The sequence below is a fragment of the Aquarana catesbeiana genome, linkage group LG03, assembly GCF_042186555.1.
Source record: "Aquarana catesbeiana isolate 2022-GZ linkage group LG03, ASM4218655v1, whole genome shotgun sequence".
In the NCBI taxonomy this organism is placed as follows: domain Eukaryota; kingdom Metazoa; phylum Chordata; class Amphibia; order Anura; family Ranidae; genus Aquarana; species Aquarana catesbeiana.
In genome coordinates this window covers 606,088,348-606,106,639 of record NC_133326.1, presented here as the reverse complement: position 1 = coordinate 606,106,639, position 18,292 = coordinate 606,088,348, and positions in this window count along the sequence as shown.

Here is an 18,292-nt window from a genome sequence, read left to right as displayed (position 1 = left end):
TGCCAGTGACATTTTTACAGTAATCAATGCAATTTTATAGCATTGATCACTATATTAATGCCAATGGTCCCAAAAATGTGTCAAAATTGTCCGATGTGTCCACCATAATGTCGTAGTCATGACAAAAATCGCTGATCGCCACCATTACTAGTAAAAAAAAAAAAAAATTATTAATAAAAATGCCATAAAAGTATCCCCTATTTTGTTCACGCTAGAACTTTTGCGCAAACCAATCAATAAACGCTTTTTTTTTTTTTTTATCAAAAATATGTAGAAGAATACGCATCGGCCTAAACTGAGGAAAAAAGTTTAAAAAAAATTTTTATATATTTTTTTGTGGATATTTATTATAGTAAAAAATATTGTTTTTTTTTCAAAATTGTCGCTCTATTTTTGTTTATATCGCCAAAAATAAAAACAGCAGAGGTGATCAAATACCACCAAATGAAAGCTTTATTTGTGGGAAAAAAAAGGTCATCAATTTTGTTTTGGAGCCACGTTGCACGACCGCGCAATTGTCAGTTAAAGCGACGCAGTGCCGAATCGCAAGAAGTGACCTGGTCATTTGGCAGCCAAATGGTTTGGGTCTGAAGTGGTTAACTGACAATTGCGCGGCCGTGCAACGCTGCACCCAAATAACATTTATGTCTTTTTTTCCCACAAATAGAGCTTTTTTTTGGTGGTATTTGATCACCTCCTGTGGTTTTTATTTTTTGCGCTATTTTGAAGAGAAAAGAAACAGTATTTTTTACTTTCTACTATTAAACATCTATTAAAAATGTTTTTTAAAAATCAAATTTCTTCATCAATTTAGGACAATATGTATTCTGCTACATATTTTTGGTAAAAACAAATCCCAGTAAGCGTATATTGATTGGTTTGCGCAAAAGTTATAGCATCTACAAACTATGGGATATTTGTATTTATTTATTTTTTACAAGTAATCAGCGACTTATAGCAGGACTGCGGCGGACAAATTGGATACTGACACTTTTGACACTTTTTGGGGACCAGTGACACTAATACAGTGATCAGTGCTAAAAAATATGCACTGCCATTGTACTAATGACACTGGCTGGGAAGGGGTTAGACATCAGGGGCGATCAAAGTGTTAACTGTTTGCCTAGCTGTTGTTTTCTTACTGTGACGGAGGTGCTTGTACTAGGGTAAGGCATAAATCCATGTACCTGCTTTGTAGGAACACAAGATCCATGCCTTCTGCACTGACAGAACAGCGTTCTGCCTTGTTTACATAGGCAGACCGCCATTCTCCCACTGTACAGAAGGATCGGCGGGTGTCGGCAGACATTGAGTCCCCACGGTACCTGCTGATCATCTCCCACTGTGTATAATATACAGCGGGAGTGGGCCGATGGCACGATCGCTTTCCCCAGACATGGGGGCACGCTGATCCCCACTGAACAGGCGGGTGACAGGTCCGTATCCGCTCACTGTGCAGAGCGGAGACTGACAGTCCTGCTGTCCCCATGGAGAAATCGGGTGAAAACAGACCGCCTGTCCATTTTTACCCAATCTTATCCAATCCTCCAGACGGATGGAAGATAGGATCACCATCCGTCTGGATTTGGCAAACAAGATTGGATCGGATAGCGGCGGTTTGTCAGTGGACATGTCATCACTGACATCCGCCGCTCCATAGGGATGAATGGGGCGTCCGATCAGGTCCGCCTGAAAAACTGACAGGTGGACCTGATTGGACCGCCCATGTGAAAGGACCCTTAGTGTAGTTTCACTGAACACATTTTGATACAGTATATATTTTATATGACTTGCTCATAATTTTGAATGCTTGTTCGTTGTTTTTTACGATCATTGCATAATTTTGTTGCATTATTTTTTATTTCTATGTTTAACCACTAGAGGGGGCACTGTATCTGACTCGGGCTTTCAAACTTGCAGTATAAGGCCCCTTTCACACGGGCGGATAGAATTGTGCTTTTAGCTGCGGACAGATGAAGTTATCTACTGCAGCTAAATGCACACAATTCTTTCCTTTGGCCCCATTCACACACTGCATTTAGCAACGGTTTCATTACATGCGGTTTTGTGCAGATAGAAAAAAAAAAGTTGACTGCGTCCAGGAACAATTTAGTGCGGCTATCTGCACATAACTGCAGGTAATCGCAGTGTACTATTTCTCCTGCAGATAGCAGCGGAAACAAAGAAAGAAAAACAACAGCAAGCACATCAGAAATTACAAGAATGTTCCAATGCAGCTAAACGCAGCTGCACGTAATCACAATGTACAACTGCAAGTGAACGCTGTGCCAGGATTCTCTGAATTTCAAAATAACGAAACATGCTTTTAACAGCAGCAGAACAGCCACCGGTGTGAAAGGGGCCTAAAGGATAAGTAAACCAGTAAACCTAGTTTTATGGCATTTTTATTATTATTAATTTTTTTTTATTAGTAATGGCGGCGAGCTGCGAATTATTTTATTTTTTTTTTATCGTGACTGCAACATTATGGCGGACACATCGGACACTTCTGAGACTATTTTGAGACCATTGTCGTTTATACAGCGATCAGTGCTATAAAAAATGCACTGATTACTGTGTAAATGACACTGACAGGGAAGGGGTTAAACACTAGGGGGCGATCAGGGGGTTAAGTGTGTCCTAGGGCGTGATTCTAACGGGGGGGGGGATGGGCTACCACTCACATGACAGGGATCACTGCTCCTGATGACAGGGAGCGGTGATCTCTGTCATGTCACAAGGCAGAACGGGGAAATGCCTTGTTTACATAGCCATCTCCTCGTTCTGCGGCTCCGTGACACGATCACAGGACACCGGCGGACATAGAGTCCGCGGGTCCCACGGGCATGGTCACGATGTATGCGGTGGGCACGCACCCACTAGGTACGCCCATTTGCCCACCGCTGCCATTGTGCTGACATATATCGCCGTGCGGCGGTCGGCAAGTGGTTAAATATACACGTTTGGAAAGACATTGGGCATAGGAGCACTTTAAGGGATTGTGTCTCCAGTATAGTGTGCGTTTGGTATTTTTCGCTATTCTGAAACTGCATAGAGGCTGCATTGGATGCTTATAAGCTTGGCTAAATCCTGCAGGCCTAGTATGGGGCCAACTGCAGTTAAGCAGGTGCATGCTTGCAAACTAGCTAAAACGCATGGTTGCTGAAATGCACAGTTACATGTCTGCATAAAGATGCATGTTTATACATGTCTGCATAGATGTGTGTTGCATAAACACATTTCATAAACGCATGCTTGCTGGTTGCGTAAATGCATGTTTCCATGGGCACGTATTGTATAAATGAGTTTTTACAGGGACGCACGCTTTCATGTTTTGACTAAATGCATAGTTGCATAAGCACATGCTTCCTTAAACGCATGCTTCCATAGATGCATGTTGCTTAAACACATGCTGGCATGTTTTTATTTGTACTGTATATGTTTATTTACATTAAGCTGTATACATATGTGCTTATTTTCCTAAGACTACATACATATGTGCTTATTTGCCTAGGACTGCATGCATACAGTATGTGCTTATTTGCCTAGGACAGTGATGGCGAACCTTGGCACCCCAGATGTTTTGGAACTACAATTCCCATGATGCTCATGCACTCTGCAGTGTAGTGGAGCATCATGGGAAATGTAGTTCCAAAACATCTGGGGTGCCAAGGTTCGCCATCACTGGCCTAGGACTACATGCAGATATGCTTGTTTGCCTGAGGGTACATACATATGTGCTTATTGGCCTTGAACTGCTTACATAAATGCAGGAATTGCAGTAATACTTGTACACCTGCATGTTTGCATATCTAGGTATTGACATAATGGCATACCTGGGTACCTGCATACTTGCATAAGGGGTTGCATAGCGGTAAACCAACATTGTGCTGCCAGAAGAGCCCAGGAAGGGCAGGCGGCATCCAGGTTGAATATTTAGCAGTGGATCGGCCAGTTTATCAATGATGCCTATGGTTTAAATGGCAAAAACCCATTTTTTTTCTGGGGAGAGATTCTCCACCAGGTGTGGGGGAGTATCTTGGGCCATCCGTCATCGCGTGTTAGTGGCCCAGGTGTACAAGACCACTATTTGGTCTTTGGTTTGTACATCTACAGGATTTTTTCCAGGTAGATGTCAATCACGTAGAAGAATACTGCCTTTGGCCTCAGCATATTACAAATAGCAGAGTAGGACCTTCTCTGGTAGCAGTTTCTATGATGGTGTCCCCCTCCCCTCAAGGATATTGCTTTGGGACGTCCCAAGTAGTTGTTATAATAACTGGCTCTGTGTCCTGTAATGTACGATAAAGAAAATAGGATTTTTCCTACAGATTACCTGTAAAATCCCTTTCTTGGAGTACATCACAGGACACAGAGGTTCCTCTTTTGGGAATGTATTGCTTGCTACCAAACTGATGTTCTTCCTGTGAAGGAGGGGTTATATAGGGGAGGACTTCCTGTTTGATCTATCAGTGTCCATTCACCTATAGGTGGCGTATAACCCAAGTAGTTATTATTATAATAACCAACTCTGTGTCCTGTGATGTACTCCAAGAAAAGAATTTTACAGGTAAGCTGTAGGAAAAATCCTATTTATTCCTGTGCTCCTCCACCATACATGAACTTCAATCTGCTTACCACAGACACAGACCACAAATGATAAAATGGTCAACTGAGCTTGAGGGTGGGATAAGCCCAACATCCACCAGGTCACACTGCAGCACGGACCACCAGCTCCTCAGTTCTTCCACCACTCATAAATCAGTAGTATGGGATGCTAATTCGTGCCACTCCCAGCCCCAGCACCAGCCCCGTTGTACTGCAAAAGTGGAATGGAGGAACTATAGCACATTACCTCAACATACCAAAAAATGTTTGTGCGAATTGTACTTACAGAAAGACCTGTATATTAGCAGCAGATCTGCATGCCACCCAAGGGAGCGCAACTGTGTGATGACGTCAGCGCCAAAGCCCCGCCTCTACATGTTTCGTCCACGTAGCTGTCCTTAGGCAGATGACAGCCTGGTGTGGATCTCACAAGTGGGTTAAAGGAGCCGAAGGTGAGTGTTTACAGTGAAAGTTGTTTCTTGTTTTTTTTTATAAGTGCAGGGTTTTTTTGTTTTGTTTTTTTTTTTTAAATGATACTAAAGGTTCGTTTTTGTTTTTTTTTAAATAACCTTTTTTTTTAATCTGCTCTGTGCAAGGGTTTTGCACAGAGTGGCCCCCAATACTACTCTTCTGGGCCCCACCAGCGGCGCTCCTGGCTCCTCCTTCTTGAGTGCCCCCTCGGAGAGCCGCATTCCATGGGGGCACTCATGAGGGCGCGCTCTCTAGTGCTCCTGGGTTCATTGACACAGACAGCAGGACTCGGCCCCCCCCCCCCGTGTCACTGGATTTGATTGACAGCAGCAAGAGCCAATGGCTCCAGATGCTATCAATCTATCCAATGAGGACCTGAGACAGCGGGTGGAGCTGCTGTGCTCGTTCTCGTCGCTGGAAAGACTGGGTTCAGGTAAGTAAAAGGGGGACTCTGGGGGGGCTGCTGCAGCACGGAAGGTTTTTCACCTCAATGCCTAGAATGCATTAAGGTAAAAAACGCTGAGACTTTACAACCCCTTTAAATTTGTTTCTAACTGCTTAGCAACCGCCCCACGTACATCTACTGCAGCAGGGTGAACGGTGTGTGCTGGATCATGTATCTGGTACGTAATCGGTGCTTCCGGGTAAGGCGTTTGCGTCTGCCACCCTGGCTGTGCTGTGATTTGTTACAGCACAAGCCAATCAGTGGGTCCCGGCTGATGATCTCTGTGTTGTAAACAACACAGAGCTCTGTACACTGACAGGCAATCTTGCTGTCATTTTTATTCCCTGAAAAGCAGGGGGAAAAAAACAAGATCGCTTAGTAAAAGCAACACATATTACACATTGTTAGGCAGCCAGGTAACCCTCTTGATCGCCCCTAGATGTTAACCCCTTCCCAGCCAGTGTCGTTGGTACAGTGACAGTTTATAGTGTTAGCACTGATCACTGTATTAGAATCACTTTTGATGTCAGGGTCAGTCAGTGAACCCCCCAGCTAGCGTCAGATTGCCTGCAACATTATCACAGTCCCAATATAAGTCGCTGATCACAGCAATTGCTAGTAAAAATAAATAAATAAAAATCATCCCAGTATACAGTGTATCTGATAGTTTGTAAACTATAACTTTCACGCAAACCAAATAATATAAACTTGTTGGGATTTTTTTTTTTTTTTTTACCAAAGACATGTAGCAGAATACATTTTGGCCTAAATTCATGAAGAAATTCGATTTTTTTACATTTTCTATTAGATATGTTTTATAGCAGATAGAAAAAAATATTTTTTTGGGGGTCTTTTTTCAGTTATAGCGCAAGAAATTAAAAAAAAAAAAAACCTGTAGTGCTCAAATAACGCCAAAAGCAAGCTCTATTTGTGTGAAGAAAATTACATAAAAAAAAAAAATTTGCGTAAAGTGTTGCTGTCGTCAGTTAATTGCCAATTAAATTAGCACAGTGCTGAGTAGCAAAACATGGCCTGGTCATGAAGGGGGTAAAACCTTCCAGAGGGCAAGTGGTTAAAGCAAAACTGCTGCCAAAAATAACAAGATACAAATTAATAGTCCGTTAAAAGATAAAATAAAAAGGAGCTTTTGTTGCAATATTCACTTTTTATTCCAGAACTCTCCCTGTCAGAATTTCTCTTCCACTGCAAACTGTCCTCAGTCTTTTGCACAGCATCACTCATTCCACTACCTCTGAGCCTAGGTCTTCCAGGACCTGCCCCCAGTCTGTTACTGGACAGTATAAGGAAAAGCGGCACAGTGATGAGCTTGTCTCTCTGTCACTTTGATTTCTCCTCCTATCAGCATGTTTTTTTAGAATGTTAACTGATTGGCACCTTGTACTGCTTCTTCCTCATACACTCCACCCCTGTAGCGCAGGGACTGGAAGAGACTGATGTACACTCTGATGATCCAGGACTGGACCAACGCTATAACAAGCATGAAGATTCAACTAAGGAATGAAGAAGAGGAGGAAGAGGAGGTGTACAAATGGGTAATGCTGGTCATTGCACAGGAAACACGGTGCACAAAATGCAATTCTGCAGATAGGAGTGGGAATCCTAATTCGTGTACACACGGTCGGAATTTCCGACAACAAATGTTCGATGGGAGCTTGTTGTCGGAAATTCCAACCGTGTGTAGGCTCCATCGGACCTTTGTTGTCGGAATTTCTGACAAAAATTTGAGAGCTGGTTCTCAAATTTTCCGACAACAAAATCCGTTGTCGGAAATTCCAATCGTGTGTACACAATTCCAACGCACAAAATTCCACGCATGCTCGGAATCAAGCAGAAGAGCTGCACTGGCTATTGAACTTCATTTTTCTCGGCTCATCGTACGTCACCGCGTTCTTGACGTTCAGAATTTCCGACTAGATTTGTGTGACCGTGTGTATGCAAGACAAGTTTGAGCCAACATCCGTCTGAAATAAATCCAGGATTTTGTTGTCGGAATGTTCGATTGTGTGTACGGGGTATAAGAATGCCAGTACTGTCACACGGACCCTTGTTCTGCAGCTTATAGAAGGGTAAATATATTTGCAGTAAATATTCCATGCAGTTTTATATCTCCTAAGAATGGAATTAATGCAAAAGTAAATTTAGAAAACACAGAACAATAGTCTACAATACATTACAACGTATGGCTTATTAATGTCAGTTTCCCTTTAAATATGAGCTAAACACATGGAATTCTGCTTTACTGCAGTTCCGTTCCAGCCGATTATGACCTCAGAAGTTCATGTGTCAGTACAGAGAGGATACTCGGGGTTAAGTGAAAATACATGTGTTGTAATAGCATAATTACAATAAGCATTAGATCTTCCTAGAGTCTAATAGATGATGGTGAAAAAATGGTAATTATTGACATTGCCCATATTTACTATATGCACTATATATGGGCAATTGTACTCAGTTCACTGTAGTCTTTGCACCAAGTGAAGCAACCCATTAGTGTAGACACTTGCTCCATCTGGCATTAATAATGACCCGGAAACTTAATTCATGCATGTCAAATGCCATATTTTGCAGTTCACTGGGCCAAATGTGTAACTAAAAGCCTTCTACAGAATTTAGAGGTTTTTTCTTTAGAATACAATAAATTTAAGAGGAGAATGTTGGGGCACAGCTGCTGCTATCAACAGATAATACAGGCTGTAGACCTTTAACCACTTGCCAACCAGCTGCCCTCATACTGCGTCAGGTTGGCTGTATTGCCTGAATCGCCATAGCTGTATGTCGGTTCGTGCAAAAGATACAGTGGGCGCGTGGAAGGCGCTGATGCGCGTGGCCGGTGGCCGCGATGTCCGCTGGCCACCCGCAAACACTCAACGTAGAGCCAGAATGGGGATCTGTCAATGTAAACAAACAGATCCCCATTCTGACAGGGGAGCTGAGAGTGATCTTCTGTTCCTAGTGATCAGAAACAGCGATCTTTCTCCTCCTCCAGTCAGTCCACTCCCCCCACAGTTAGAAACACCTCCCAGGGAACACAGTTAACCCCTTGATTGCCCCCTTGTGCTTACCCCTTCCCTGCCAGTGCCATTTATATAGTAATCAGTACATTTTTATAGCACTGATCGTTGTATAAGTGTCACTGGTCCCAAAAAAGTGTCCGATCTGTCTGTCGCTGATCACCGCCATTACTGGTAAAAAAAATTTAAAAATAAATAAAAATGACATAAATATATAAACTTATGCGTAAACCAATCAATATACTCTTATTGCACTTTTTTTTACCAAAAATATGTAGAAGAATATATATTGGCCTAAACTGAGGAAGAAATTTTGTATTTTTTTTGGGGGGGGGGGGGGGATATTTATTATAGCAAAAAGTTAAAAATATTGCTTTTTTTTTTCAAAATTGGCGCTATTTTTTTGTTTATAGCGCAAAAAAATAAAAACGCAGAGGTGATCAAATACCACCAAAAGAAAGCTCTCTTTGTGGGGAAAAAAAGGACATAAATTTTATTTGGGTACAGCATTGCACGACCACGCAATTGTCAGTTAAAGCGACGCAGTGACGTATCAATGGCCTGGTGAAGACGTTCACTACGAAACATACGTCGGAGCGGTACGTGGTCACATGTCCTATCATCCAACAACATCCGGATCCTTTGGCTGCCCCCCTGTGTAAGCTGGAACGCACGCCAGCGTGGAGGAGACATGAAAGGCTTTTTCTGACTGCGAAGTCACCCTGACATGCAAGCAGCCCCAGTGCCGGGTAGGCACCCACCAATGTAAGCGGCCATTTGGCTTTTTAATTTGTTTACTTTTTTAATAAATGGTTTTACGCTATGGAGACTGTTTTTGTTTCCTATGTATCCTTATCCTATCTTGAATGAGCCTGACGGGAATGATCCATGCCTATAATACCAACCACAGCCCGGCCATCCATGTGAGCAGGCACAACCCTGCACAAGCGCTAGTGACTCTCTTTTTAACTAAAGGAGTCATTGGTATCTGGTAAGCAGATATCTACTACTTCGAGGTGTTTTCCTTTTCTTTTGTTTCTTTGGTGATGGAAAACTTTTTGTTTACAGCAACAAGATTGGGATAATATTGAAAGATATCACTTCAACTACTTCAATCACTTTTTTATGTGGACAATCAATCACTATATATGTTTTCACTAATGTGGGCACTTCAATGTGTAATCTAACTATGATTTGTCAATATTATGATTTTCATTTTTTTGGTAACACAGGAGATATATTTATTTAGAGCACTTGAATAGTATGGTATCTAGCGCCCCCTAGCTTTCTTACATTTCCATTTTTTTGGCAATGCAGGAGATATATATATATTTTTTTTGGAGCACTTGAATATTATGGTATCTAGCGCCCCCTATCTTTCTTACATTAAAGGGAAAACCCTTCCGGTCCTTAAGTGGTTAACTAGTTGCAGACCACCTACCATACATATACTACGGCAGGGCGGCCTCTCTGTGCCAGACACTTCCGGGTCTTGGGTGTGCACGCACGCCGCCGGCTGCCCACTACCGCTGTGATCACATGTGATCACACTGTGATTACATGTGTAAACAAGGCAGATTGCCGTTCTTTCTTCTGCACTGTGAAGCGCCTTCCAATGAGTTCTGAAGCATTTTGCTGAATATGAGAAGATAATATTGCCCAAAACACTTCAGAATTCATCCTGCTGCTTTTGTCAGCAGTCACATCATCAATAAATACAAGAGAACCAGTTCCATTGGCAGCCATACATGCCCATGCCATGACACTACTACCACCAGTGCAGATGGACAATGACCCGAAGCATACTGCGAAAGCAACCAACGAGTGTTTTAAGGGAAAGAAGTGGAATGTTATGCAATGGCCAAGTCAATCACCTGACCTGAATCCGATTGAGCATGCTTTTTACTTGCTGAAGACAAAACTGAAGGGAAAATGCCCCAAGAACAAGCAGGAACTGAATACAGTTGCGGTAGAGGCCTGGCAGAGCATCATCAGGGATGAAACCCAGCGTCTGGTGATGTCTATGCATTCCAGACTTCAGGCTGTAATTGACTGCAAAGGATTTGCAACCAAGTATTAAAGAGTGAAAGTTTGATGGATGATTGTTAATCTGTCCCATTACTTTTGGTCCCTTAAAAAATGGGAGGCACATATACAAAACAGTTGTAATTCCTACACCGTTCACCTGATTTGGATGTAAATACTCTCAGATTAAAGCTGAAAGTCTGCAGTTAAAACACATCATGTTTGTTTCATTTCAAATCCATTGTGGTGGTGTATAGAGCCAAAAAGATTAGAATTGTGTCGATGTCCCAATATTTATGGACCTGACTGTAAATGCAAACCAGTGCAGCTTATCAGTGTCCACCAGTGCCGAATGTCAGGGACCACCAGTCAGGGACCACCATGTCAGGGACCACCAGTGCCGAATGTCAGGGACCACCATGTCAGGGACCACCAGTGCCGCTCGTCAGGGACCACCATGTTAGGGACCACCAGTGCCGAATGTCAGGGACCACCATGTCAGGGACCACCAGTGCTGCTCATCAGGGACCACCATGTCAGGGACCACCATAGGAGCAGCATGGGACCAGCATGTCGGGGACCACTATAGGGCCACCATAGAACCAGCATGTCAGGGACCACCAGTGCAGAGCAGGGATGATTATCATCAATAATCCCTTGTATTACACATCAGGATCTCCCGCAGTGTCAGGTATTGTATAAGAGAACGCCGAGCGCTGATGCCCTGCAACCCGCTGTTATTATGATTGACAGCTCACTGTGCCGATAACGGGGGGGGGGGGGGACAACAGCAATCGGCCTTCTCGTATACTATACCTGACACAGTGGGAGATTCCTGATGATAGTGATCCTCGCTCTGCACGGAGATAGCAGGCGGGGGGGGGGGGCAGAGCGGTGCGGGGGAGCGGTACGGTGGGGATAGAGTGGAGGGGGGCGGAGGGCCAGTGACTGGCAGGAACAGAGGAGAAGGAGGACACCTCCTCCATGGGCGGCACAGACCGTGGGCTATGAGAGACCCTCTCTGCCCACAACATGTCTGCTTCCTCCCTGCACTTTCAGAGGACTATAAGGGGGCGTGCCAGACCGCTGGCTGATAGAAGCCAGCGGTCTTACAAACAGGAAGTCAAAGGGCAATAACAGTTTTTCAGCAAGTTCAGCAGCCTATTACAGAGGAACTACAGAGCTCAGAAGAACATGGATGGCAAAGTTGGTGAAGGTAGGAGATCAGCAACAAGGATATGGAAAAAACATTTTTGGCCGGAATTCTGCTTTCAGTGCCACCTCAAAAAGTAAGGCAGGTTTGAAGAAAACTTAGAAAAACACAATACAAATGTCACTATGAAAATATTTTAAGTTTCAGTGAAAAACTTGGCATTCAAATCTGATGCAAGAGTCTAGGGCAGTGATGGTGAGCCTTGGCACCCCAGATGTTTTGGAACTACATTTCCCATGATGCTCCACAACACTGCAGGGTGCATGAGCATCATGGGAAATGTAGTTCCAAAACATCTGGGGTGCTAAGGTTCACCATCACTGGTCTAGATAGTCATCCGTCCAATTGCTCCTGTATTTGTTCTTGATAAAGGTTCATGTCTGACAATTTGGAACCTGTTCAGCTTAAAGGGGTTGTAAACCTTTGTCTTTTTTCACCTTAATGCATCCTATTCATTAAGGTGAAAAAACTTCTGACAGTGACCCCCCCACCCCCGTTTTACTTACCTAAACCCTTGGACCCCTCGGCTGAGATGCGCTCTTCCCCTCTGCCCGGGGTTCTCGGCTCTTGATTGGATAGATTGATAGTAGCGCAGCCATTGGCTCCCACTGCTGTCAATCAAATCCAATGACGCAGGCACCGGAGGGCGGGGCTGAGTCCAGCATTCTGTGACTGTAGACGCAAATGCTGGACTTGGGAGCGCGCCCGCAAGGTAACCCCCCCGGGAGAGCACTTCTCCCAGGGGGTTTACCCATGTGAGAAGGAGCCGCGTGAGCCGCCAGCGAACCCAAGAAGAGGAGGACCGGGGCCACTCTGTGCAAAATGAACTGCACAGTGGAGGTAAGTATGATATGTTTGTTATTTAAAAAAAAAAAAAAAAACAGGGTTTACAAACCCTTTAAATAAGAACTAGTGTGGGCTCGAAACATCAACTTTTTTCAGATTTTATGCTGTGCTGCTACTTTGTTGATGAGAAAATAAAAGAGCTATTTTTAATAAAAAAGGACTTTTTGAACTCCTTGTGGGATACTTTTTGCTGTGATATGTTTGAAAATATTAAAAATAAACTGCGCTAAATGTCCTTTAGTGGATATTGACATAAATATGGAGTATAAATGGTATAGTCCAAATATCGCTTAGAGTGAGAGAAAACTCCCCAGATCCTCCAAGTGGTACAACTTGCGTGGGAATAATTAATAATCCAAAAAGATCACAACCATAAATTGCCCTTACCAGAGCGCAAAGTATATTAAGCAGACGGCTTAAACCCAGCCAGGGCCTTTAGGGACAAGGACCGATCAGATCTGTCAGAGTTCAGGCGTAATTCCCTCAGTTCATCACCGAAAGAGAAACAAAAATGATTGCCATAGTATAATATTGTTTGCAATCAAGTTAAGCATGCACCTGAAACCAACACCCTATTGTGCATATGGGATAAAGGTGATAACCCACCACCACAGCTGTAGTTTGTGCTTACCAACTCTCAGGCTTTAGTATTCATTGAGCTGTATATCACTGAGAGATTGGTAGCTGTTAGGAAATCCTGTAGGTAAAATGAATATCCCTTAAACCTGTACTGTTTATGAGATATTCACCTTGCATGCAGCCACCGCTGTCAGTGTCACATGCGCTTTGAAGGTCCAGGTTACTGTGCTGGAACTTCAGATCCGATCTGAAGTTCCGTCTGCTTAATATACTTTGCGCTCTGGTAAGGGCAATTTATGGTTGTGATCTTTTTGGATTATTAAATATTCCCACGCAAGTTGTACCACTTGGAGGATCTGGGGAGTTTTCTCTCACTCTAAGCGATATTTGGACTATACCATTTATACTCCATATTTATGTCAATATCCACTAAAGGACATTTAGCGCAGTTTATTTTTAATATTGTTGATTTGTGTTGTCGCACTGTTTACTGCTGCTCTATTCTATTGCTCCAGCGCGGTATTTTTTATTATATATGTTTGAAAATGTTGACTCACAAAGGTTATGCAGACACAAAGAGCCTGATTACACTCGCCGAAATCAAATGGACATACAGACCAGACATTTCTAAAATCAGCAATGCTCCCCGTGGCCAAGTCATTTCTCATAGAATAAAGTTCAAGCTCAATCTCGATGAAATTTCTTTCCTATTGAAGCAGGTACCTCTTTAACTAGACATGTGCAGAACGAACAAATTCGTTTTGGTTCGTATCGTTATTTAAATATTTTTTTTTTAGGTAAATTAGTTTTATTCTTTTTCTGAATTAGTTATGTTTCGTTTATTCGTTTTCGAATTTGATTAGAATTTTCCAAATTTGGTCAGGTTGAATTCAATTTGACTGAATTCAGGAATCAGCGTTCAAATGTATTCTAGTCAAAATTTGAATTTCGGAAGACCGTTATATTCTTTCTATTTTATTCTATTCTTTTCTATTCTATTCTAAACAATTTTATTAAAATTTATTCTTTTTGAAATTCGAATTTTGGAAGACAGTTCAAAAACTTGATTTTTATTTTTCACCATATAGAAGATTTGTTATATTGTGTCACAACACACTTGTTGTAGACATTGATTGTGTGTGTTTTTTCTTGTATGGTATGTATAATATGGGGCTCCTGTCTGAACTGGATTTCTGTTTTCCCCCTAGTGGTAATTAAAATACAGTGCCTTGCAAAAGTATTCACCCCCCTTTTTACCCATTTTGTTACATTACAGCCTAGTTCAATGTTTTTTTAATCTGAATTATATGTGATGGATCAGAACGCAATAGTCTAAGTTGGTGAAGTAAAATTAGAAAAATATATACATAAAACTAATTTTCAGAAATAAAAACTGATAATTGGAATATGCGTATGTATTCACCCCCTTTGTTATGAAGCCCATAAAAAGCTCCGGTGCAACCAATTACCTTCAGAAGTCACATAATTAGTAAAAGGATGTCCACCTCAACAGAGAGCAACCGTACTCCTTTAAATATTTCAAGGAAACATTACAGATGACTTCCGGGGAAATGTTTAGGTTTTTAATCAACGTATTTCTTTTGTACGATCCAAACTTCATTGGTTAGCTGAACCCCTTCCACTCACAACTTGTGAATTATCTTGTCAAACGAAGGGCTTCTTATGGGGACTGGTATCTATGGTGTATGCTACCCTTCCTGACCTGACCACTAAGTTTCCTTACATGAATCAATGGGAACAGGACTTGAATACCACTTTTGAACTACACATAGACAGCAAAAGACATTGCCTATGCTTTATCTATAATATCTATTAACACCACTCTGAAGCCAACTACAAAACCCTCCTATGTTGGTATTTAATAGCACCCGTCTGCATCCCCCATGTGTCCCATAGTCACTAAATTTTGAATTTGAATATTTAATCTGATGTATTCAGTGATGGAAGTCAATATCCATAGATCCCCAGAACTAGCCCCTTTTCAAAAATTTCCTGACGAGGTCCCCAAAAAATCAGTGAAACTAATTACATATATGTTTTTGGCAGCGAGGATAACTATAGCCAAATATTGGAAGCAGTCGATGGTTCCTCTGATTATTTGAAGAACAAACTTAACTGCAGTGGCGTCACTAGGGGGGTAGACATTATCTTTTTAGTTCCTTTTTTAGCTTTCTTCTTTTTTTTTATCTGGTGATCTGGCCAGCAAGTTTATCATTTTTCACAGTACAAACTCTCCAGCACAATGTAATAATTTACGTGATTGAGTTAATTCACTTAACACTGGCAGGGGTGATTAATTGTTAAGGCCTCAACACTTAAGCCCACTAGGGGGTGAAACTTGGCTGAGGGACCTTCCACGCGGGTGAAGAGCAGAGCTGAAGCCGTCTTAGATTACTGGTTTAGTTTTGGTCACAGTGAGCCGGCATCCTGTATGTGATTGGTTGCCATTTTTTTGTAACATATTGTAGCCTGACAAGCTGTTTTATACGATCTGCACCAGTTCATTACATGTCATGTTGGCTATTATCAGTGATAGCATCATTAGAGTGGTACTTTTTTTTGCTTGTCCACATGGCTGTTTCCACTTCAATACTTTCTGAGTCACTGACCCAGGACAAGCAAGTAGATCAGGACAGTCAGAGCGCTTATCTTACAACGAGAAAATACTGCTTGGACCTTGAAGAAGGGGACATACCCCGAAAGCTTGTCCTGAAAAATTGTATGTTAGTGCAAATAAAAAAAGTATCACGGACAGTACTCAATTTTCTCTGTCACAATTGCACTAATACGGCTACAACAAATCAAGTAACGAGAAAATATAACATTTTCTTAAACATATTTTCCTGCAGTTTCACAGTTTGGCCACTAGGAGGTGTCTTTATATGTGCAAATGTTAGATCAGTCAAATAAGTATCACCGAGCAATTGTGTTATTGTATTATTATTTTTATTATTATAAATACATTATGAGAATAATAAGAAGTTTTGGGGCTTTTTGTTTCCTTGCAACAGATCACATTTTAAAAATTTCACTTGAGTGTGTGTCCTCATTGTAATCTTTTCACCCTCAACACATATTGATCTTTTTTACTTCTGATACAATTATATAATGTCTCAAATAATGATGAATATATCACTAACTAATGATGGAAAAAAGAAAGCAAGAAAATCTAAAACAGCTAAAAATAAACCACTTGGAATTAACTGTTTTTCTGTCACGACAATAGACAAACACAATGTTCTTAAGCTGATAACACAAACAATTGTAATTTTTTTGTGTCTTTATTATACATTCCCATTAAACATTCACAATAACGTAAGTAAGTGAAGCTTGAAGAAACAGGCTGGCCCACATCTTCCTTCAGGCGGGGTCCAGATACAGTCTACCAAGGCTCATCTAAGGAGTCAACTGATCTAGAAAAGCTGCATGTGAAAGCCACATGTGGCGGTGTTCCCTAGCCGATACGTCACTTCTGGTGATGTCACATGCCTTCCCTGGATCTTAACAAAAAGCATGATATGTACCTGGGGCTGGGCCATAGGCTCACATACATGTGAGTGCGATGTAATTGTAAGGTTTCATGTGAATGGTCAAGTTGGTGGCAAGATACACAAAGGGTCCAACCAAAAAAAGCACAGTGAGACCTATCTAGTAATAAAAGGTCCATCCATTGATTTGTTTCGGAATTAGTTTCGTTTAATTTAATTTTGTTTAGTTTATTCATTTTCTAACTAATTTTCTGAATGTTTTGTATTCGGATCAGTCAAAAACATGATTGACCAATTTGAATTCTGTGTGAAGAATAGCTGATGATTAAGGAGCGGGCTGAGAAGCCAGGTTGTCCTTAACAACCAATGACTCATCAGCTGTCAGCGGGCTTCCCCGCTGAGAGCTGAAATGTTCCAAAAAAGAAGGCTGGCAATTGAAAATTCTGAAAAAAAAAACAGTGTGGGGTCCCCCCCCAATCTATACCAGGCCCTTCAGGTCTGGTATGGATTTTAAGGGGAACCCCATGCCAAACAAGCCTTTAACAAGGGGACCCCCAGATCCTGAACCCCCCCATGTGAATGTGGGGGGTGACACTGCTCCCTTGTGAAGTCACCGACCGGGGCATGCTGTGACGTCTCAATAGGGCGGGATCACCTGTTAACGTCATCGCGTGACTCCGCACCGTAGGTTTTTTTTTTTCATTTCTTTTTTCGGGTGCGGAGGACAGCGTGATGGATCTGCACTGGTGGACATTGTTTTTTATTTTTTAATAAAGGAATTGTCAAAAACTCGTTTACTGTCTTTATTCAATTTTTTACACCTTTTTTTGGTGAATGGGTAGGATAGTACCCCATAATCATTCACTTGGATCTGGGGGCCCCCTTCCTAAAGGGGACTTCCAGATTCCAATAAGCAGCCCGCAGACCCCACAACCACAACCTAGGGTTGTGGGGAAGAGGCCCTTGTCTCTATCAACATGGGTTCAAGATGCTTTGGGGTGGGAGGGGCAGAGCCCCCCTGCCCCAAACCAACCCCCATGTTGAGGACATGTGGCCTTGTATGGTTCAGGAGGGGGTTGCTCGCTCGCCCCCCCTCCTTTCCTGGTCTGCTGGGCTGCATGCCTGGATATGGATCCGGTAAGGATTTTGGGGGGGACCCCACAAAGTTTTTTAAAAATTTTGGTGTGGGGTTCTCCTTAAAATCCATACCAGACCTGAAGGGCCTGGTATGAATGGGGGGGGGCCTGGTATGAATGGGGGGGGGGGACCCCACCCTGTTTTTTTCTGAATTTTCTATTGCCGCCATTATTTTGTTTACATTTCAGCTCTCAGGAGGGTAGCCCCCTGAAAGCTGATGAGTCATCGGTTAAGGATGCGGCGGCCCGCTTCCAGCTATTCTTGACGCTTAGAATCGGTCGATAATTTTTCGACCGATCTGAATTTGAATCGTTCCAAAAATTAGGTATTCGTTAGAAAACAAATAAATCAAACTAAATTAAACAAAATTTGTTACTATTTCATTAGGAGATTTGGATAAATCCAAATCTCCGAATCACCAAAAATG